The sequence below is a fragment of the Phoca vitulina genome, unplaced genomic scaffold (assembly GCF_004348235.1).
Source record: "Phoca vitulina isolate PV1807 unplaced genomic scaffold, GSC_HSeal_1.0 scaffold64, whole genome shotgun sequence".
In the NCBI taxonomy this organism is placed as follows: domain Eukaryota; kingdom Metazoa; phylum Chordata; class Mammalia; order Carnivora; family Phocidae; genus Phoca; species Phoca vitulina.
This window is the reverse complement of record NW_022589767.1, coordinates 6,447,629-6,472,210: the sequence shown is the minus strand read 5'-3', so window position 1 is coordinate 6,472,210 and position 24,582 is coordinate 6,447,629. Positions and strand designations below refer to the sequence as shown.

At 36.5% G+C, this 24,582-nt stretch overlaps 1 pseudogene; it reads right to left on the bottom strand.

Annotated features, from left to right (window-relative positions):
- LOC116624094 overlaps positions 1-21,871 on the bottom strand; it is a 51,150-nt pseudogene extending 29,279 nt beyond the window's left edge.
- Between the last annotated feature and the right edge of the window lie 2,711 nt (positions 21,872-24,582).

Below are 24,582 nucleotides of genomic sequence, written 5' to 3'. Positions count from 1 at the left end.
GAAGGAACTAAGGTGGATGGAGAATCTACTTTCTGTGGACCTTGTGGCTTGCCACTTGTACAGATGTTATATGCAATTAGGTAATTCTTTCAAAAGCTTTGAAGGTAGAGTTTCTTTATTTAAGGATAAATAGCCTTCCTGATGCTTCGAAATGCTGTGATTGGCCCCAGGGACAACAGCGCTAGAAAGGCTGCATTTCTTTTCTTTTTAAAGATATTTTTTGTTTATTTATTTGACAGAGAGACAGCACAGGTAGGCAGGGGGGCAGGCAGAGCTGAGCAGGGAGCCCGATGCGGGGCTCGATCCCAGCATTCTGGGATCATGACCTGAGCCGAAGGTAGACGCTTAACCGACTGAGCCACCCAGGCGCGCCGAAAAGCTGCATTTCAAACAGGCTTCTATGGTTTCTTCCTGTCGGGGTTGCTGCTATTGTGTGATAGTTGTAGGGAGCAATGAGAAAATTACCATGACACTGGGAAGAAAGGGTGTCCTGTTATGTCCGCTGCTTTCCGACTCTCACACACACACACACACACACACACACACACGCACACCCCAAAGATGGGGTGAGCCAGGCCAGGCCAGAAATGGGCAGAGGTGGGAGCAAGAGCACTAAGCCGGGAGCCTCGCTGGCTAGAGATCTTCTCCTGTGGCCTCTTGTGCTGGAGGCCATGTGATCACCGGAAGTCAGAGCTGGAGAGGAGCAGGAGTGGAGCTGAAGACACAATTGTGACAAACGCAGAGACATTTTTTTTTTCTAATTGAGACTCTGGACACATGTAGCTTCTATTACACATCCACTTTTTTTTAATGTTTGTTATATTATTGTCTGTAATCTTCCTTTAACAAAGGTTTTCCACCTGTAGTTTGGGGCTGTTATAAGATGGCATCTTTTCCTAGTTTTTCTGGGTGGAATTCAATTTTAAGTGAGGTCATCTACCAAATAGTATTATCACCTACTAACAAGGCTTAAAATGATAGAGGTCAGTTTGACAGGGAAACGTCCTAAAACGTTTTGTATTAGCGTACCAAAGAGTTTTTCTTTTAGTTTTAATGAATGGAGACTACAAGGATGTATGTACCTGACACCTTATAGTTGAGATATGATGACTGTCTCAATAGCTAACTTACTTTTCCCTATATTGTATCATGCTGGACTACAAAGACTTTTCGAGCTATTGATTTTAACCAGAATTATTTTTATTATGCATAAATTACAGAAAAACCCTAATTGGGGCACCTGGGTGGCTCAGATGGTTAAGCGTCTGCCTTCAGCTCAGGTCATGATCCCAGGGTCCTGGGATCGAGCCCCACATTGGGCTCCTGGCTCAGCGAGGAGCCTGCTTCTCCCTCTCCCTCTGCCTCTCTCCCTGCTCATGCTTTCTCTCTCTCTCTCTGTATCTCTGTGTCTCAAATGAATAAATAAAATCTTTAAAAAAAAAAAAAAGAAAAACCCTAATATGAGTGCCATTCCTTAGAGTTCAAAAGCAGATTGATACTTAGCTCAGCCACCCGGAAGTTCAAAGAAAGATACATATCTTTTAAATTTTAATCTCTTGTTTTTATATATTAAAAATAGGACATCTGCTTTCAGGGAATACATATGTGACATCACTATTATACAGCATTATAGAGGCAAAGTTTTAAAAAAATATATGTAGAATTTGTAAAATAATACTCTTAACTTGCATAAGGAAAAAGTTTAAATACAGAAAAAATAAAGAATGTTTTGCTATTTTCTTGTCTCTCTAGACATCTGGAATGTGCATATCAAATTCTGGTACAAAAAAATGTTAATTTAGTTAAAAATTCCTCTGTAAGCAGAACACACACACACACATTTTAAAAAGAAACAAACAAACAAAAAGATAAGCCTGAGCTAATTTCGGTCTCTCTTATTTCAAGCAATATTTAATGCAAAAATAATTTCAGCATAGTAAGATATTGTGAGCAATGTCTATTATTCATTGTATAGGATTCAGTCACATAGTGTCAGTTCTATATCCTTTCTTTATTTGCTGTTATATAAGAGCCCCAACACTTAAATACAGTGTAATCTTTAAAAAAATAGTCTTTAAATTAACTTTATTTTGGAGATGCATTGCTGTTGTTGTGATAATCACATCCTCATAGCCGTGATACCCTGTTTGAATCCGCGAGATATCTGCAGCATGAAAGGTAAATAATCTTGCTCAGCATGGGTTCCACTCCCTTGTGGTCTTCCTTACACATTTCCAGGACTACCTTGTAGCAAGAGTTAATTTAGGTTCTACCGATCATGTGCGCTCAGGTAAGTCTTGAATTCAGAGCTAATCTAAGTGGAGAGAGGGGCCCCACCATGAGTACGTTTGATGAAGCAGAGCCTTTGGCCAGAAGAGCAGGTGGTACGTTCCCCAAACCAGCAGGTGCAGTGGTCGTTCTGTGATCTCCAGATCCCAGCTCACGTTTTGTGATCATGAAGTTACAATTTAGGGAAGCAGTGTCTTTCTTTCGTTCCCTGATTTTGTCACGGGCAGTTTAGTGGTCATTTCTATGATGTGATTCTCGAATTATTCAAGGGTGCCCAAACACTGATTAGGTAGCATTGAATTCCTTTTAAGTAGCTTTTTGCATGAATTGGCTAGAGCGCCCTTTCTGTTAGCTATAACAGATCCCGACTGATACTGTTTTCACAAAAGCATTCAGTGATAAAATGAGAAAAACCTAAGAATTTCTGAAGACTTTTCAAAAATTACATGTGAGAAGAGTATGAGAAAGAGAGAGAAAATCCCAATATACTGTATCTGGACTAGAGTAGCACAAGAGAATAAATCTGAGACTACTCAAAGGCAAGGCTCATTAAGCCTTGGTGGCCTAATTTCAACTACCTAGAAAGGCAAACTCTCTGCCTACTTACTATGCTTTAAAACCTATTGTAACAAAAACCTCTGCAATTTTCTTCTCTACAAAAGAAGGAGACTATTGTTCTAAACAGTCTTTCTCTCTATGTTTTGTTTTGTTTTGTTTTTTAATGTTTGCAGGAGTGCGTGGGTGACTCAGTTGGTTAAGTGTCTGACTCTTGATTTTGGCTCAGGTCATGATCTCAGGGTTGTAGGATCAAGCCCCTGGTGGGGCTCTGCCCTGGGCACAGAGCCTGCTTGGGATTCTCTCTCTCCCTCTCTCTCTTCCCCTCTCCCCCTTTCTCTCTCCCTCTCCCCCACTTCCTCTCTGAAAAAAAATGTTTGCAAAAGTATGACTTTAAAGTTAATATTCTTCATTTCAGCACTGTAGATTTGCAAATTCCTTTAGGTGGTCTGATGCTCTGAAATTAAATGCAAAATGTTGTGTATGTAAATATGGAAAGTTTTCAAGTGAGTGATCTATGTAGGTGATCTCCAGATTTTCAAAAGGTTCCACCAACCAAAAGCCAAGAAACAAAAGGAATCCTATAGGCCATACATGAAAATCATTCCTTTTACATTATAGTTACACTCCTATATGCATGAAAAAATTCCTATATTCATGTGATATTGTATTCAATTTTTATAATTTTGTATGAAGAGGTCAAGATAATTCTTTGGTTCATCAGCACCATATTTGAAATAAAGAAAAAAAGACATTGGTTCATTCAAATGGAAATTTGTCTCAAAATTTGGGCAACTTATAGAATTATTTTCTATGATTTGCAATAACAAGTTGTAACTATTTTTTATTCATAGTTCAAATAAAACAGTCACTATATAATGGTATAACATAGATGAATCTCATTATTCTGAGTACATAGTATGTGATTACATTTATGTAAGGTTCAAAAGGAGGCAACAAAAAAAAACAGTAATGTTTCTTTTGGAATGAAGAGAGCTGTTCAAGGGGTTCGGGGGGGGCATTCCCTGGCATCAGTAATGCTCTATAGCTTTACCTGGTTGTTGATTATATGGCTATGTTCTCTTGATGATGATTAATTTCACTGCAAACTAATGATATATACACTCTTTGTGTTTTACTTCAATGCAATATATTTTACAAATTCCTAAATAAGAAGTTCATTTCCTATTTAAGTCCTCCAAAAATTTCACCAAACACTATTTTTATTAACCACCTGGTCAAGTTCTATGTCTTCCCTGTTCTTTCTCCATGTTTTCCCTCCTGCCTTAAACTGCTCTAATATTCTGCCAGGCATTGTCATTGACCTTTAATCACTTTTGAGGTCACACCCAATATTCTAAGGTAAGAGGTCCCTTAATATATTTCCTCTGGACATTAGCTTAAGGAAGACTGTGGGCTTGCTTGTGAACCAGGTGGGAAGTAGGAGGTAACAATGTTCTCCTTTGATCTTTCATTTATTTGATCTTTTATTTACTGTATTTGTCATTTGATCTTTCATTTATTCAGTATCATCCTTTTCATTTCCAAGACTCAAAAAAATTCTGTGAGGTAGATTTTATACTTGTCTCCTTAGTATTTTATTGTCATATATCCCAGAGACAGGAAGAGACCTATCTAGGAAATTTTAGTCTGACATGTTCTACTCCCTTATAGACTGAGTGTGCAAAATTAGAACTTCAGAAGCTTCTTCTTTCTAGAGATCTATATCTACATTTGAGAAAAGCTGCTACTTGATAAAATGGTATATATTCTTAGAATGATAACAGGTCTAAAAAGCTAAATTCCTATAGGTGAAAAATAGTACTTACACTACACACCCTTTTAGCAGTCAATAATGACTTTTTTAGAAATCTTTTAAATTTAATAATACATATAAACAACCATTAGTTCAAAACAGAATTGAAAGAAATATACATATCTGGGTACAATAAGGCCCCTTTTATTTATTTATTTTAAGATTATATTTATTTTTTTGATGGTATATATTTGAGAGAGAGAGAGAGAGAGAGCCTGTGCACAAGAGAGAGCGCACAAGCAGTGGGGAGGGGCAAATGGAGAAGAAGAAGCAGGCTCCCCACTGAGCAGGGAGCCCTCTGCAGGGCTCTACCCCAGGACCTTGAGATCACGATCGGAGCCGAAGGCAGACACTAACTAATTGAGCCGCCCAGGCACCCATAAGACCCCTTTTAAATACATATTTAGAAACAATCATAAAATCTTCAACTACAGCTTAACCTACCCTAAGGGTTTTTTTTCCCCCTAAGATGATAGCAATTTAATTGAAACTGTATTTGAATATACAGAATCTTATCCGTAGGAACTACCAATATAATTATACCAAAATCCTGTCAAGTAAGTGCTCTCTATTTATCTTCTACCCATTGCAACCACACTAGTTACTCTTTTTACATTATCAACTGGTGAATGACATAAGCTAATTTGCTTTTCCTATCATTACTAATCAGAATCATTAGCAATCCCAGGTAAACTCTAAGGCACATCTTTCCTTTTTATGAAAATGTGATTTTGAATTCAAGTTAATTTGGGAAACCCTGCAACCCGTAACTGACTTTTTTTTTTAATTTAAAAATTTTTTTTATTTTTATTACTGCCTTCTGAATACTTGCAAGTCACATTGGTGCATTAAAAGTTCCAAGAAGTTTTTCAGAAATAACACTTGATTAACTTCCATCAAGCATTTTAAAAATATATCTGCCATAGAAATCTTGTTTCTTGTAACACTTAAGATCCTACTTATGGGCTCTGCAGAATAAACTTGGAATAACTAATAGAGATCACTAAAGGATCACTACTCATTTCTGCTATTTCCCCAACACTGTAGAGTGGGTGCAGGGTTCAGAGCTTCATGCCATTACGTTTACCCTCATGTGGCTTTCTTGATCTTACGTTTTTTCTTTCACTTTAAGGCAAAGAAGAAAGTCTCACCTTTTATAGTATGGAAAAGTCTTGCATAAATCTTCCCCCTGCACCATAACATCCAGTTTCTCTGATAACTAATATTTATGATGTTGAAATAAGAGTTTCTCCTTATTAATTTTAAAACATAGACAAATGTATACCTTAGAAATTTTTCTAGTTTTCTCTTCCACTGATATCTTGATGGGAATTCCTCCTTCCTCCAGGTACACATCTAAGCTTTCCGATGTATATTTACGTATAAACATTGTAGAATTAGGATATTCTTTTTAAAAATATTTACACTTCTGGGGCACCTGGGTGGCTCAGTCATTAAGCCTTCAGCTCAGGTCACGATCTCAGGGTCCTGGGATCAAGCCCCGCATCGGGCTCCCTGCTCGGTGGGAAGCCTGCTTCTCCCTCTCCCACTCCCCCTGCTTGTGTTCCCTCTCTCGCTGTGTCTCTCTCTGTCAAATAAATAAATAAAATCTTTAAAAAATAAAAAAATAAAAATAAATAAAAATAAAAATATTTACACTTTTATTTACATTTCTTCTAGTGGTGATTAGAAAACTGATAGAGTATGTGGGCAAGTATTTACTCATCAGTCAGAAAGAGCAGAAGACAACAGAATTAGGGAGAAAAATATAAGTTGTTCAAGGTATTCCAAATAAAACAATGACCTTCATCTACCTAACCCAAGGGAGTTTATTCACATTTTCTATGTTCATGTACAATAATGCAAATGACATTCCCTCGACTTGTCAGTGTGTTGGAAATATTCATAATCTTTCAAAAGAAATATTATAATAAGTATAATAATTCACAGGAAATATTCATAATCCTTTGGGAGAGTGTCAAAGAGGAATTTCATAGAGTGGAGTGGTTAAGACTATGTACCCAAATCTTGGTTCTGAGAGTTATTGGTTGGTAGAGGCACTCTCTCTGCTTCACTTTCTGATCTGAGAAGTGATCATAGTAATGGTATTTAAATAATTTAATGCTAAGAAAAGAACTTGATATAAGGAATATTACTTTTACTAGTTCCAAATGCTTTCTGTAGTTACTGATGCTTAGAACATATTTGGAATTGTAAGATGACTTGATAGCCATTATTCATTCATTAGAACAACAAATACAAGGTGCTTACAATGTGTTTTGTAAAGTTCTGAGAATTTAAAACACCATTGTGATCACAGTGCCAATGTCTCTGCTCCCAGACACTTCACACACTAGTTGGAAGTAGGTAGACAATAAATAATCTGAATGGGATAACAGAATTTAAGACCCAAATGATAAGAAAGTGCCCACCATCTGAGAATCTGAAAAAAACAACAACTCTAAAGAAATATCCGATGTCATAATGGAAAGATAGAAAAAGAGAGTATGTGGGCAAGTATTTGACTGCTTCTAGTCAGAGAAAGCAGAAAATAATTAATGGGTGTATTTAAGAATCAGGAAGTCCAGTGTAGCTGGGCACTAATGTGCTTAATGAAATGACATCATAAGTGAATAGAACAGACATGATTCTACTTTTGTGGATGTCATTGACTAGTATAACATTAACACTTTAATTTTAGGGCGTTTCATTGGGTTGAAAGAATCCCAAATGAAGCTAATACATTGGCCTGTGGAGTATTAAACTAAAGGGTTAAAATATGGTCTGGTAGGGGAAAATTAATACAGGTGTTGTTTATGACATTTAATTTTTTCAAATGTGTTTTCTCATCTACAAGATGGGGATAATCACAATTGTCCTGCTTACTTCTTAGGGTTATTGGGAGGATTGAATCTCATGATATATCAAGAACATTTCACAAAATAGAAAACGGTAAGCCATTGGAAGTTATTGTTACAAAAGCCTCATTTTTTTCTGTAAGGTACTTTACTCCCTCATCTCTTTCTAGTCTATTACTATGTCATTGAGGCCGATTCCATTATACTTTTTAAAATTAAAAGCAATCCCTAACAGTCTCCTTCCACCTTCACGATTTTTCTATTTTTTCCGTAGCGTTTACACACATTACCTTCAACAGAATACAGTGAAGGTAGAAATTCTTGTCTATATTATCCTCCATATCTAGAAGAATATGTGGCATGAAGCCAGTAGTCAATAAATATTCGTTGTAAGAATGAATCATCATTAACTTCATTGTAAGGTTTTTTTTTTTTTTTTTTTTTGCATCGTTAGTTAACATGTTAAAAAAGACAAGAAAGACAGAGTTATTCTCAAGGTCAAAAGCAGACAAGGTAGAGAGGAAAGAGGAATGGCTCAGGGAACACTCTTTTGATTCTCTTAGAGGCTATCAAAGCACTTTTCTGGAACTCCTCTCTCCGTCAATTACACATAATTGTAACTTTTTACCCTACTTTACGATCAGTTAAGGGGATACTACTGATAAGGAGTATGAAAACTCTTTGAAATTACCCAGCTTATACAAATATAAGGACTATTGCCATAAATAAAGATAACTAAGCTAAAATAAAAAGTAGATACCTAGGTATCTGTGCTGAGCAAGAGGCCCCATCTTTAGTAATTCTCTACTTAACCTAAGTTAGCCTCAGCACAATTTAACTTCATATGTTGCTTAAGAGAAAAACAAAACTACTTCCGAATTGAAATAGTGATCTTATTTTAAAAGTTGTTTAGCATATACTGTATTTCAACCCTAATGATTGGATTTTACTCCTTTAATCAAGATAGTATATTAAAAGAATGAGTAGGGGTTTTTTTTATGCTAAGCAAATTATACTAGAAACTAGTTTGTAATTTGTGATTGTGCATGATTCTGATAGTGAAGAAATTTCATTACAGGTAGGTTGAAAAACCAGAATGCATGTGCATTTGCATGTCTGGATGCAGGTAAATAAATAGTAAAGCTCATTGATAACAGAGGCCATTATAATTTGAATAAGTTATATTCTCTCTAGGAGAGATAAAGGGTAATGAAAGACAATTCAGAGCTAGTTTGTTATTACTTCATCAAATACCTCAGCCTCAAGCTGATAAAGCTCACTTGTATGGTTCCCTTGAGACGTTAACGACAACGATGCTGGCAACCATTTGTAGTGATTTCTAAAATCATTAATATCACCATTAAATGAGTTTGTGATGTAGTATAACACAGGGTAGAGCTAGAGGTGAAAGTACCACGTGTGCTTCCATAAAACCATAAGAAGTGAGTTATGGGAGACAATAAAATGAATTGTATTCAGCCTGGACAGATGCGATGGAAAGATATTTTCCCAGTGAAACTAACAAAGGGCCTTAATGACATATTAATTATGTTACTTATAAAAACTCAGACTTACATAGTAACTTAATTTTCTTAAATCTTATTAGCCAATTTTTTTTTTTTTTTTTTAAGATTTTATTTATTTATTTGACAGAGAGAGACACAGTGAGAGAGGGAACACCAGCAGGGGGAGTGGGAGAGGGAGAAGCAGGCTTCCCGCCGAGCAGGGAGCCCCATGCAGGGCTCGATCCCAGGACCCTGGGATCATGACCTGAGCCGAAGGCAGACGCTTAACGACTGAGCCACCCAGGCGCCCCTTATTAGCCAAATTTTAAAGTACTTTTGCAAACACTAATTATATTGAGCGTGTATAGATTATGTTAATATTTATTGTCTTTATTGCTCCTTAATATATTAATTCATTGTGGATAATCTTCCCTGACCATAGATCCACAGATACTTATTTCTGAAATAGATGACTGTCTCCAAATATGGCACAAAGGGTCATTTGCTTTTTGTTTTGTTCGTTTTAATGTAGTGGCTGATTAATAAGAGGGTAGGTTTCACTAATACAGCATTCATCTGGGTATGACATAAAATATGCAAAAAAATTTTTAAATAAATTACAATTTTATTTATTTTTTTTTTAATTTTTTTTATTGTTATGTTAATCCCCATACATTACATCATTAGTTTTAGATATAGTGTTCCATGATTCATTGTTTGTGCATAACACCCAGTGCTCCATGCAGAACGTGCCCTCCTCAATACCCATCACCAGGCTAACCCATCCTCCCAACCCCCTCCCCTCTAGAACCCTCAGTTTGTTTTTCAGAGTCCATCGTCTCTCATGGTTCTTCTCCCCCTCCGATTTCCCCCCCTTCATTCTTCCCCTCCTGCTACATTCTTCTTCTTCTTTTTTTCTTTCTTAACATATATTGCATTATTTGTTTCAGAGGTACAGATTTGAGATTCAACAGTCTTGCACAATTCACAGCGCTTACCAGAGCACATACCCTCCCCAGTGTCCATCACCCAGTCACCCCATCCCTCCCACCCCACCCCCCACTCCAGCAACCCTCAGTTTGTTTCCTGAGATTAAGAATTCCTCATATCAGTGAGGTCATATGATACATGTCTTTCTCTGTTTGACTTATTTCGCTCAGCATAATACCCTCCAGTTCCATCCACGTCGTTGCAAATGGCAAGATCTCATTCCTTTTGATGGCTGCATAATATTCCATTGTATATATATACCACATCTTCTTTAGCCATTCATCTGTTGATGGACATCTTGGCTCTTTCCACAGTTTGGCTATTGTGGACATTGCTGCTATAAACATCGGGGTGCACGTAGCCTTTCGGGTCCCTACTTTTGTATCTTTGGGGTAAATACCCAGGAGTGCAATTGCTGGATCATATGGTAGCTCTATTTTCAACTTTTTGAGGAACCTCCATACTGTTTTCCAGAGTGGCTGCACCAGCTTGCATTCCCACCAACAGTGTAGGAGGGTTCCCCTTTCTCCGCATCCCCACCAACATCTGTCATTTCCTGACTTGTTAATTTTAGCCATTCTGACTGGTGTGAGGTGGTATCTCATTGAGGTTTTGATTTGGATTTCCCTGATGCCGAGCGATATTGAACACTTTTTCATGTGTCTGTTGGCCATTTGGATGTCTTCTTTGGAAATATGTCTGTTCATGTCTTCTGCCCATTTCTTGATTGGATTCTTTGTTCTTTTGGTGTTGAGTTTGATGAGTTCTTTATAGATTTTGGATACTAGCCCTTTATCTGATATGTCATTTGCAAATATCTTCTCCCATTCTGTCAGTTGTCTTTTGGTTTTGTTGACTGTTTCCTTTGCTTTGCAAAAGCTTTTTATCTTGATGAAGTCCCAAGAGTTCATTTTTGCCCTTGCTTCCCTTGCCTTTGGCGATGTTTCTAGGAAGAAGTTGCTGCGGCTGAGGTCGAAGAGGTTGCTGCCTGTGTTCTCCTTTAGGATTTTGATGGACTCCTGTCTCACATTGAGGTCTTTCAACCATTTGGAGTCTATTTTTGTGTGTGGTGTAAGGAAATGGTCCAGTTTCATTCTTCTGCATGTGGCTGTCCAATTTTCCCAACACCATTTGTTGAAGAGACTGTCTTTTTTCCATTGGACATTCTTTCCTGCTTTGTCAAAGATTAGTTGACCATAGAGTTGAGGGTCCATTTCTGGGCTCTCTATTCTGTTCCATTGATCTATGTGTCTGTTTTTGTGCCAGTACCATACTGTCTTGATGATGACAGCTTTGTAATAGAGCTGGAAGTCTGGAATTGTGATGCCGCCAGCTTTGCTTTTCTTTTTCAACATTCCTCTGGCTATGCGGGGTCTTTTCTGGTTCCATACAAATTTTAGGATGATTTGTTCCATTTCTTTAATAAATTACAATTTTAAATTAATAAAATTTTTAACAAATACTTTTGAATTAATAAATTAATTTATAATAAATTAATAAATAATTTTAAATAAATAAATAGTGACAAAGCATCCTAGTTTTAAGCAGATATCTAAGATTAGACATATTAGCTTGAATCTAACATCCAGATACCACTTTGAAAGTTGTTCTTACTTTACATTTCCAACTACTATTCAGTAATTTCCCAAACCTTACTGTCATGATAGCTTTTAGCTCTTAATTTCCTTCCCATTGACTATTACCTGTGACTGTAATTCAATAGAACACATCACTTTAAAGTGAAGATTTTTAGGGGAGGAGCAAATTACCAAGTTTCTGAAATTTATGATGGTAGTTGATGGAAAAAAAAATCAGGATAAGATAAAATATTCTTCCAGAAGATAAATCTTTATTGGCATAATTTATTTCACTAAAAAAAATTTAGTCACATGTGACAATAAGTAGCACTGCTTACTATTTTACATATGAATACTTAAAATAAAAGAGAATATTCTGGCTATCTTACAAAGCATAAAGACCTTATCATATAGCTACCAACACTTATTTTGTCATCTCATTTTTTAATTTTACTTTTCTGTTGCTCTCATTGCTTGTCAAAAAAATTAAATGGCCGTGGCCCTAGCAAAACCCTCTGCCTCTGCATTGACTGCTCGTGGATGTTGCTGCTTGTGAATCCACAAACTCATCTATTAAGTTTGGCATTTGGCAGTTTACTTTTTTGGGTACATTTTTTTTAAAGATTTTATTTATTTATTTATTTATTTATTTAGAGCAGGGCAGAGGAACAGAGGGAGAGGGAGAGAATCTCCAGCAGACTCCCCACTGAGTGGGGAGCCTGACATGGGGCTTGATCTCACAACCCTGAGATCATGACCTGAGATTATGACCTGAGCTGAAGTCAAGAGTCGGAGGCTTAACCAACTGAGCCACCCAGGCGACCTATTTATTTGGGTAAAATTTAACCTCCGTGAGTGAGCACTCAGTTATTTCTTTTTAACCTCTGCCTGCTTCATGCCTTGTCACCTTCCAGCTTCTGCGATCAAGAGCAGCTTTTCAATCATATATTTGTCAGTTTTATTCACAAATGCTCTCTTCACTGTTCCCTGCCCCAGCAGGAAGTCCTTGATTTTGTTTCTACCTGTGCCTTAGTCTGATTACCTATCGTATCATCAGCTCATTTAGCTTGTTTTCAACCCTTAGCCTCAGTAATGAATTGTTTACCGGATTCCAGCTCTGATTTGCTGGCTCTGACAGCTGACTCACTGGGCAGCTCACACCAGGACATTATTGCAGGACTTGGCAGCCTGTCCCCATTGCCCCACACGTGTCCAGTGCAAACAGGCTCCTGATTAATCATGCTTCTCTCTAGGCTCACACTTCACAGCGCTGACATTAACGTTGCCTGGTATTTGTATCTAAGAAGCTCTACCAGAGTTACCTTACAATTACTGCCACACACATGTTATGATCTTTCTATTTTATGCTATTCCATCATCAAAGAACACAGCCTAGAGTTTTCTCCATTTCTGTGCCTTCACTTACTTGCCTTTATTCTTCTGAATCACATTTAGTATCTAGTTGTTTCCTCCCTGTTTTTCTCCACCATTCAAAAGTGATGGTTATTTTATTTCCTAAACACCTCTTGAAATGATTTCTTCTCTACAACCCCGTTTACCATCACTGCCATTCAGGTCCTTATCGTTTCTCACTTGGATTGTTTCAGGGGCTCCTTACTAGTTTTTATGGCCTCAATCTTACTCCTTTGAATGTCATCTTCCAACCAGGTGCCAGATTAGTTTTTCTCAATGGTTTATCTGACCTTATCAATATTTATAAACATCTGTCAAAGGCTCCTTACTATTTGCAATAAAAAAAAATCAGGAGATAGTCTTAAATTACAGTGACCTTAGAATTTATTGTCCAAAGTGGGCCACACATGAGTTAAGGGGAATGTTATTTCTAGTAGTGCCAGCCCAACTGGCAAAAAACCTGGTAGATGGAAATATGTGGTTGCCCAGGTTAAGATGCTTTCCATGGTCTGGTTTTCTATGACTTCTGTTCCAATCTCAACTTTTCTGATCCTAATCTCAAAATTTAAGTTCTGTATCTGCCTTTACTACCTCATTTCTCAATGTAGGCTTTCATGCTGTCCCATCTGCTTGGACTGCTCCCCTTCACTCATCCTTTACTTGGTTAATGCCTAGTTATTCCATAACACTGAATTTAGGTGTCACCTACTCTAGGAAGCTTTCCTTGACTCCCTTAGGGTATGGTCTCAAATAATAACATCTATTTGTGCTTATTATATTGCTGTTTAATTGTTTTTCTTGCCCATCTTTTCTGCTAAACTTTGAGGTCTCTATCTCCCTAAGGGAAGAGACTTTATTTGTCATTTCTGCAAACTTAGAATAACACTTAGTAGTTGTAACACTTATGGACATGTATATAATAATCATACAGGCATATTTTGTTTTATTGTGATTTGCCTTATTGTGCATCTCAGATATGGCATTTTTTACATATTTAAGGTTTATAAAAACCCTGTGTCAAGAAAATCTATTGGCACGATTTTTCCAGCAGCATTTGCTCACTTTGAGTCTCTGGGTCACATTTTTGGTAATTTTGCAATATTTTTAAATTTTCATTATTATATTTGAGTGGCCACAATCTCATGGTAAAACTTAAAGAGATCAAGAGTTGCTTCTCATGGATGAGCAAAGAATGTGGTTTTTTGAGTTGGAATCTACTTCTGGTGAAGATGCTGTGAAGATTGTTGAAAGGATTTTTGAAAGGGTTTAGAATAGTCCATAAATTTAGCTGATAAAATAGCAGCAGAGTTTGAGAGAATTGCCTCCAATTTTGAGAGAGTTCTACTGTGCATAAAATGCTATGAAACAACATCACAGGTACAGAGAATTCACTCACAAAAGGAAGAATTAATTTCACTTTTGTCTTATTTTAAGAAATTGCCACAGACACCCCAACCTTCAACAACTACCACCCTGATCAGTAACCATCAACATGGAGGTGAGACCCTCCACCAGCAAAAAGATTGTGACTTGCTGAAAGTTGAGATGATGATTAGTACTTTTTAGCAATAAGGTATTTTTCCTTATAATATGTACTTTATTTTAGACATAATGCTATTGAACTCTTACTAGACTACAGTATAGTATAGTGTAAACATAACTTATATGCACAGGGAAACAAAAAAAATTATTTGACTTGCTTGATTGTGATATTCACTTTATTGTAGTAATCTGGAACTGAATGGATGATGTCTCTGAAGCATGCCTGTGTAGATATGAAAAGGGTACCATACTTGAAGTAAGGAAATTTACAGTCAATTGGAGAAACAGATAGATATTAATGCAATATATATTAATGGAGAGCATATTCTAAAGCAATCAAGGAAGGTTTAAGAAAATAGGTAGACTCCAGGGGTACCTGGGTGGCTCAGTCAGTTAAGCATCTGCCTTCAGCTCAGATTGTCATCCCAGCGTCCTGGGATGGAACCCCGCATTGAGCTCCCTGCTCAGGAGGGAGTCTGCCTCTCCCTCACCCTCTGCTCCTCCCCTGCTCGTGCTTGCACTCTCTCTCTCACTCACCCTCTCTCTCTCTCAAATAAATAAATAAATAAATAATCTTTAAAGAAGAAAATAAGTAGAATTTGGACCTTATCTTGAGGTGGAGTAGGAATTTGATAGGTAGAATAAGTAGAGGAAGGCATCAGTGTATGTGTCCTCTAGTCAAGGGATGAAGAGAACCTCCTCTTACTTGATCAAATCATCAGACTAAACCCTGATCAGCAATGAGGTTACACTATGTAGGTATTATTCTCTGTCAAGTTTCTGAAGATCATTGAATAATAATGCCCTCCCCACTCCCGAGAGCAATTTGTTTAAAACAACTTGTCAAAAATTTCAATAGGAGGAATTATTGAATCACAAAAATTTGGGACTTGTGAATTTCAAATATACTACATTTCCTTTCTTGAGAGATCAAAGAGAAGAGTTGCAGGGGGTAGATACAAACTTTTTTCTATCTTTTTTTTCTTTTAATATCTATCACAAGCATGTGTGCACAGAGAGACACATATACACTCAGATTCTTGCATATTAAAACCAAACTTGGCTTGTCAATATACCAGATGGAAGTTTAGCCTGCATGTAATTACTCACATATCTAAGACAATTTAAAATTTTATTGCGCATATAGTATATTAAGCATATTTTGTGTTTGGATATCCTACTATGGAAGATGTTTTTGTTTTCCTGTGTTGTAAATTTTTTTGGATCAGTACAAATCATACACCACTGGCACTTTATTCTTTTTAATTTTTATTTATTTTTATTTTATTATGTTAGTCACCATACATTACATCATTAGTTTTTGATGTAGTGTTCCATGATTCATTGTTTGCGTATAACACCCAGTGCTCCATGCAGTACGTGCCCTCCTTAATACCCATCACCAGGCTAACCCATCCCCCCACCCCCCTCCCCTCTAGAACCCTCAGTTTGTTTCTCAGAGTCCATAGTCTCTCATGGTTCGTCTCCCCCTCTGAATCCCCCCCTTCATTTTTCCCTTCCTTCTCCTAACGTCCTCCATGCTATTCCTTATTTCCACAAACCATATGATAATTGACTTTCTCTGCTTGACTTATTTCATTTAGCATAATCTCCTCCAATCCCATCCATGTTGATGTAAAAGTTGGGTATTCATCCTTTCTGATGGCTGAGGGCCATATGCACCTCAATGTTCATAGCAGCAATGTCCGCAATAGCCAAACTGTGGAAAGAGCCAAGATGCCCTTCAACAGATGAATGGATAAAGAAGATGTGGTCCATATATACAATGGAATATTACCACTGGCACTTTAAAACACAGATCCTAATTGCTGTTTCTTTTAAAACTATAAGATTTATATATTATAAATAAGCAGAGAACAGGAAGCTTTACTAATTTAGGAGAAACTTAGAGACTCACACAATAGGAAAGATGAACTGGATTTAAAATCCAGTTAAAAGAAAGAAATTCATTACCATTTATAAAACCCTTGACATACACAACTCTTATAATAGAAAATACACAGAAAAATGTCTATCTAAAAATAATGCACTAAACTTTGGACATGAACTAGCACAAACACAGCATTTTATAAACATAAAAAAGGAAGAAGTATTTTTGATGCATGCATATTTTGATAATCTGGCTTTTGTGATTTGGGCCTGCATCCAGATAATATGCACTTATTTCTGTTTTTTATCATAACATAAAAAATACTTTAGGAATAGTAGACTATCATGAAAGATTTTTTAGAATTTTGTCAAGTACCATTTTACTTTCATGAAAATAAGCTATTTTCTTATTTTAAAAATAATACCAGCTCTTCTGCTCATTGCTAGAAGAACAAATACACAAGGTTGACGGTTATTGCATTGAAGAAGCAAACAGTGTGGTAGAAATTGTAGTATATTTTTTTATAAGACCAAGTTATCCAGCTAATGGCTTCAATAAAAATGTGGAGAGTTATCTGTTTGTTTATACTATTACCAAACAACTCGTTGTTCTCATGATTGCAAAGTTATTAGATAATGTAGGTATTCTGTAAGCATATCATGTTTCAAAGATCTGGACTCACAACATTCATGCAGATTTCAGTTATAGTATCTTTCAGATTTGCTTGGAGTGGATGTTAATTAAAAAAATTAATGGGCTGGGGTGCCTCGGTGGCTCAGTCAGTTGGGTGACTGACTCTTGATTTTGTCTGAGATCATGATCTCAGGGTTGTGAGATGGAGCCCTGTGTGGGGCTCGTCACTCAGTGAGGAGTCTGCTTGAAGGCTCTCTCCCCCTGCCCCTCTCCCCACTCATGAGCACTCTCTCTCTCTCTAAAACAAATAAATAAATCTTTAAAACAAAACAAAACAAAAACCATGCACCTACCATAAGAGGTGGACTTTTCATTGCTAGGTATTTACCTAGAGAAATGAAAGTGTATGTACATACAAATACTTCAAATGTTTGTGGAAGGTTTATTTGTAATTGAAACTAAAAACAATTCAAATGGTTATGAAAAGGTGGATGAATTTTTTAAAAGTGGTATACCCATGCAATGGACTACTATCCAGTAATAAAAAAAGATCTATTTATATATACTTCATAGATTAATAACAAAATAATTATGTTGAGTAAAATAAATCATGAAAAAGAGTACATGTCATACAGTTCCATGTATGCAAAAGGTGAAAGTGAAAACAAGGCTGTAGTGACAGAACGCAGATCTGTGGTTGCTTTGGGATGGTGGGGAGGGGCGGCGGCTAGAGGGTGGGGCTGGGAAAGAGTGAGAAGGGAGGATGGGAGAATCACAACAGGGCAATTTGGGGGACGAGGGACAATTTCGCTATCTTGAGAGTGTCAATGGTTTCAAGGGTGTATACGTATGTCAAAACTTATCAAAATACATACTTTTAATGTGTGTAGTTTATTATATGTCACTGGCAGAGGGATATGGGTCAAAGGGATTGAAAGAAAACAGTTTGTCAGAGATTAGGTAATCCAGGAGACATGGTGCAAACGACCTCTCTTCCTTTTGTTGTCTTTTCACATTTGACTATGAATAGATGAGGGTATTGGCATATTAGTGAAAAGAAAACCAATTGGGGGATACAGAAAAATTCCTAACTTTAAATATCAAGGAACCTGCAGACACCCTCCATTAGCAAAAGCGGATCTTGGCTCATAGTGAAGAAATGTCAGATGACTTAACTCTCATTTTCTGAGAACACTGGATTGTCTTTAAGAGACACAGAAATACACTGTTTCAAGAAAAAGAATGCTTAGAACTTTGTCGTGGTTAACTGAGATCAATGTTATTTCTTACCTGAGATCAATGTTAGTAGATAAACAAATACATATTACAGGTGTAGATTTATGAATACTTAGACAATCTGTACAATTATAATTCTTTTGTCTGATTTACCAGAATAAAAGAATAAATTCTGTTCTGCTTTCACAATACAATTCTTACTTCACATAGAGGTCACTTAGAAAAGTAATTTAACCTTTTAATCTGACAGGATAGATTGTTAAAAACAAAGAGCAAAGAAAACATGTTACCCAAATATAGTTATTAAGTCTATAGATTGCCATAGGCCATGTTAATAAGTTTCAAATGACGTAAATATAGAAACATACATATTTTTAGACTTTTCTCGAAGCACAGTCCTATACTCTTACATGCAAATTGACTGGCATATAAAGTAACATAATCTCTTCCAGCTTTATTTAATTACAGACTATGGTTCACTGTCTTTATAATAAAGTTAGCTTTCCAGATTTGTATTTTTAATGCTTTTACCTATTTAATCAATTTGATATAGAATATCCAAATATTTGGCTTTTACCTATATGGTCTTTGTTTACTGTGTTCTCAATGTTTTTTTATCTGGATGTCTTTGGTGACAAATACACAGAGCCCAAGGATAGTTAAAGCATAAGACTGAGATTCATAAATCTAACTTCTATCCCTTTCTTTGTCATAACTGGCGGTAACCTTGAGGAAATCACTTAATCTCTTTGTGCCTCCACCACTTCACTATAAAACTTGGATAATGATACTTATCTCACTGGATAAGAGGGAGATGTTAATGTTTGTAAAGCCTTGGAGATCTTTAGATAAAATAAACTAGCACAGAATTGCTAATATAAAGAAATCACACACACAAAGAAATCACTATGGTTATGTTTCTTCCTCTAATCATTTCAAGATATACATAGATTTATATATCTATGTATATATATAAATGGATCATTACAAGGACTTCATCCATGTTAGTTTATTTAAATTAGTCACTGGAAAATGTAATACGCTAGATGTAGAAGGGTTTTTGTGTAATACATATCAATTGTTTCATTAAATTGAATAAATTTCCATTTTACCTGCTCTTCTTTAGGGATGAGATTCTCATGCATAATAAATACATTTTTATAGGATATACCTTAGCACTTGCCTAACATAGATCAAAAGAATTACAGCTCTGAATTGTTCTTATTGCTCAATTTCTAGTATTTACAAATTATTGAAATATTAATTATTGAAATACATAAACATCCAGAATCTTTGTATTATACACTTCATATTTTCTCATATCATGATTAATTTTATTCAGATGACTTCAGCTATTCCAAAAAGGAGGAAGCGCTGTAGGAAGAGTACTTCAGGAGATATAATGATAAATTGGACAAAGTTTCTGTACTAAAGGATCTTACACTATAGTGAAATACACACTGCTTCTAATATAGATCCTGAGAAGATATGATAATCTAGTACAAACTAAAAATGAGAAAAACATAAGAGCAACCAATTCTGGCTGGGGGAGCTGAGAAAACTTTATGACAAAGAAGTGAATTTAATGTGGGCATAGAAGGATAGGTGCTTAGGATGGCTTTGTGGGAAGAAAAGAACCTCAAAAGAGGTCATTGCAGGCAGATACAGCAATTTGAACTATAGCATCAATGGAGATGATTGGATTCAAGAGTAGCAGAAGCCAGATAGCAGCACATAATTGTCAACAGCAAGGTGTATGCAATTACTATAATGAGCAGCAAGACTGGAATGGCCAGCAGGAGGCCATGGACACGTAGGAATATGTGATGAAGGTGAATAAACCATTATGTTATTAGGGGTAAGGAGATGGGCAGCCAGTGAGGTCATTATTTGACTAAATATCAGAAACAATAAACAGTTGGTGAGCAGAATGCTAATGTCAGTTACCACAGTGGAAAATCACAATCCAGTTTCCTGACTTGCAATATATCTTCCAAGGGCTAAGAGATATATTAGGAACTTAAGCAATACTGAGGAACATAAAACACCATTATGGCCCTCCATTAGAGGCAGGGAACACACAGGTCAGATGATAAATGCATTCTTGCCCTAAGTTTGCTTCACAGTGGATCCAAAGGGTGTGAGAACCAACCACTGGTCATTTTTCTATTCATGGGTTTGTAATTAAGATAAACACACTTAACAGCTGACAGAATCCTCACACTGGCTAACTGTGGAGTAAGAACCAAGATTTTACTGTAAGGAAGGCCACACACACATCTTTGACCCACATAGAAAATCAGAAGCAACGAATATCTCAATTTGAATGGCAATGATTAGTGCTATTCTTGAAGATGGGTGTGGTAGTCTTATCATACCACTGTTTATTTCACCAAAAATCCTTGAGATGAGCAAATAGTAGAATACTGTATTAAGCTAACCAAGTGATAGCCCCTATCTCAGTTGATATGCTGAATATGGATTTGGTACTGTAACAAATCAACAAAGCCTCTAGCACTTTTATGTAGCTATTGATTTGGTGAATGTGTTCTTTTTATTCCTATGAAGGAAGAGGAACAGAACAATTTGTATTCCTTTGGAATGGACAGCAATACACCTTCATTGTTTTATGCTATAGCTATAATTATTTTCTTGCTCTTTGTTACAATATAGTTCAAAGTAAACTTGATCATCTGGATATTCTGTTAAACCTCAAATTGTTGCCTTATACTGCTGACCTTATTTTAATCATATTCAGGAAGCAAGGAATGGAAAGAACTATGGCAAAGTACCATGAGGTATAAAATAAACCCTGCAGAGATACAGGGGATTACCTTATTAGTGAATACAACGATCTAGCATATCCCATCTAAGATAAAGAACAAGTTGTTGTTTCTTATAACTCCTGTGTAAGAAAGATACACAGTGCTAGGTGGGCCTCTTAGGATATTGGGGACATTAATAACACATTTATGACTCAAGACCACTACTATAGAGTAGAAAACAGAGCAAGAGAGAACTCTGCACAGATTCAGGCTTTGGACCAAATGACATGTGATAAAATGAGAACAGCAAGTGTCATTTCTGAAAATTTTTCCAAGGAGAAGTCTAAGAATTTAACAGCAGAGACCCCTACGTTGCTGGTCCAAGACCATGTTCTCTGCAGCAGGGAAGTATTTATCATTCAGAATCCAGCTTCTGGCATGCAACTGGGCTCTTCGACCATAAACAGGCATTTTTCAAGAGATACAGAAAGTGCTTCACAGGAGACGGGGAGGCAAAGATAGCAATACTCTCCTGGCATACTATACTGATAGGGAAAATGACTTGTACTATCATAAGAGATAGGGTTGATGCTGCATAATGAGGACCAGTAAGTGTATATCTGGAAATAAGAGAATCTACTGTGGTTTCCTTGTCCATACCCAATAATGGGCAATTGCGGCAACAATGGCTTGAAAAGGCTTCATAACCAATGGTCGTCCCTCTTGGAAATTAGGGTCTGAATTACTCCACTGGGCAATAAACTTAGGGCAACAAAAGTGCTGTCCATGGATGAAGTTCATGTTGAATGAGTGGTATGGGAGCTATATAAAAATATATTCTTATGGGACATGAGTGACTCTTTTCAGTGCAAAGAGTAGACTGCAGCAGACAGTTTTGATATCCCATCCCTATCCTTTTGGGCTTTGCCGGGGCAGTACACTCTGGTCTATCTCCCAGTTATTCAAGTTTCCTTATGATTAGACTCTAGTTTGTCCACTTGCCAGACAGAGAAGAAGTATTGGGAATTAACATCCACCCCAGGAGTAACCATCCACCAATGACTGAAGGAAATTGTTGAATAAATACTCCAGGTCCCTTAATCTGTAGGAGACATAATTTTGAAGTACATATTCTGCACTGACTCCCAGATTCCCCCAACCTCGCCACTGCATTTTCCCACAGATGTTCTGTGGTTTCATCTCCCATATGATCTTACTATCAAATTCTTGTTTCTGGATTTGCTCCTGGTGGAACCCAAAGAAAATATATTTAATTATTTGAAGTAATTTGTTACAGGTTAATGGGAAACTGGTCCTGAGAGAAGAATTACATTCCAGAAGAGCTTCTTTTCAGTATGTGAGTTGTGTGCAAATTTATTGTATGATTTCTTTGGCCAAAGTCAGGCCAGAACCCAATATTTTTTCTCTTTCTTTCTTTCTTTCTTTCTTCCTTTCTTTCTTTCTTCCTTTCTTTCTTTCTTTCTTTCTTTCTTTCTTTCTTTCTTTCTTTCTTTCTTTCTTTCTTTCTTTCTTTCTTTCTTCCTTCCTTCCTTCTTTCTTTCTTCCTTCCTTCCTTCCCTCCCTTTCTTTCTTTCTTTTTTTTTTTTTTTTGTCTAGAGTTCTATAGTGGTTTTCTTTTTCTCTAAGGAAAAGAAAATGAATGTGTGTTTATAGTAAAAAAATATCAATTCAAAGATAAAATTATATGACAAGAACCTTGTTCTTCTAATAGTCTTGCAATGCTAAAATTTTTGCTTATTTTTCTTTTAAATAATGCTTGATTCTTCTAAGTTATGCCACTCTCAAATGGGATTTTATTCCTTAATTTTCTTTTTAGGTATTAAAAACATGATTTTATGCCTATTATGATCAGGCATTTGCAGGTTACTGGTGTTACGGCAGTGAGCAATAACACTGTCCCTACTCACAGACATTAATCACAAGATCACAAAAGTATATGAGGAAACAGACATTAATCACAAGATCACATGTGTATTTAATAGAAACAATGGGGGCATAGACAGAGAAACACGATCAGGAAAGTCTCCTTGAGGGAGTACCATTTGAGCTGAAGTCTGATTAATCAGCAGAATTTACTAATTTAAAGAGAAGTAGGGCAGAGCCCAGGCATAGGAAATAGTGTGCAAAATTACTTTGGCTAGAAGGAGCAGGAAACATCGATTGAGTGCAGAAGTCCTGTGTGACTGAGATGTGAAGAAAAGGAGAAAGCACAATAAGAAACATGACTGGGAAACAGACCAAGATCTTTCAAAGAAATCAAAAGCTAAACAAGTTTTAAATAATGGAGATGGTTATGTGGGGGTAATATGGTCAGGTTTGCAGTTTGTAATGATTACTTTGGCTAAAATATAGATATGGAATTGGAAACATTGAAAATGAATGACAGATTTGTTAAGAGTCCATAATTGTCCACATGAGAAATGATTTCTTTTTTTTTTTAAGATTTTATTTATTTATTTATTTGACAGAGAAAGAGAGAGAAACAGTGAGAGAGGGAACACAAGCAGGGGGAGTGGGAGAGGGAGAAGCAGGATCCCCACTGAGCAGGGAGCCCGATGAGGGGCTTGATCCCAGGACCCTGGGATCATGACCTGAGCCGAAGGCAGACACTTAACGACTGAGCCACCCAAGTGCCCTGAGAAATGATTTCTTGATCAAAAAATGATTATGCTAAGGAAAGAGAATAATGTGCAAATGTAACAATACTTAAATTTAACAATATTTAAAAGGAGAAATTAATGGGACTTCTTGATATATTTATAATGAGGGATATTGGCCTATGCAAGAAGATGAATGGTTCAATACTATGACAAACTCTGGAGGACCACAATTTCAGGGCAAAGTTTATGAGTTTAAGCATAGATATGTGGAGCTTGAAGAGCCTTTGAGAGATCTAAATAATACTTTTTAGCAAACAGTGGCTTAACTCAGCTGGAGTTCAAAGAGGTTTGGCTCAAAGTTATGGATTTAGGAATCATAAGCAAAAGTCTATATAGTTCATGAAGTTCTATGTAACTTTATGGGGAGAAGACTGGCTGTAGGGGAAGTATAGCATGAAATATGATTACCTTTGAAATGATGTCCTGATGTCTTCTCCAGTTACCCACTTCCCCTGTTCGTGATCTTATACACATCTCACTTTCTGTGTACATATCAGCTATTGCTGCTCAATATGTTTTTCAAGTTTATTTCATACAATTGTTGCTGCTGCAGATGATAATGACAAAGGCAAATGTCATGATGATCATAATACAAATAATGGCAGCTAACATATATGGCATGTAAAAAATGATCAAAATGTTTATATGAATGAAAAAAATTAATATTTAGAACCACTTTATGAGGTAGGTATCTTCATTTTATTTCCATCTCACAAATAGGAAAACTAAGTCACAGTGAGGTTAAGTATTTTTTTTTTATGATTTTATATTAGAAAGCAGTAAAGTACAGATGCAAAGCCAAGCACTCACCTCCATAAACTTTGCCATTAA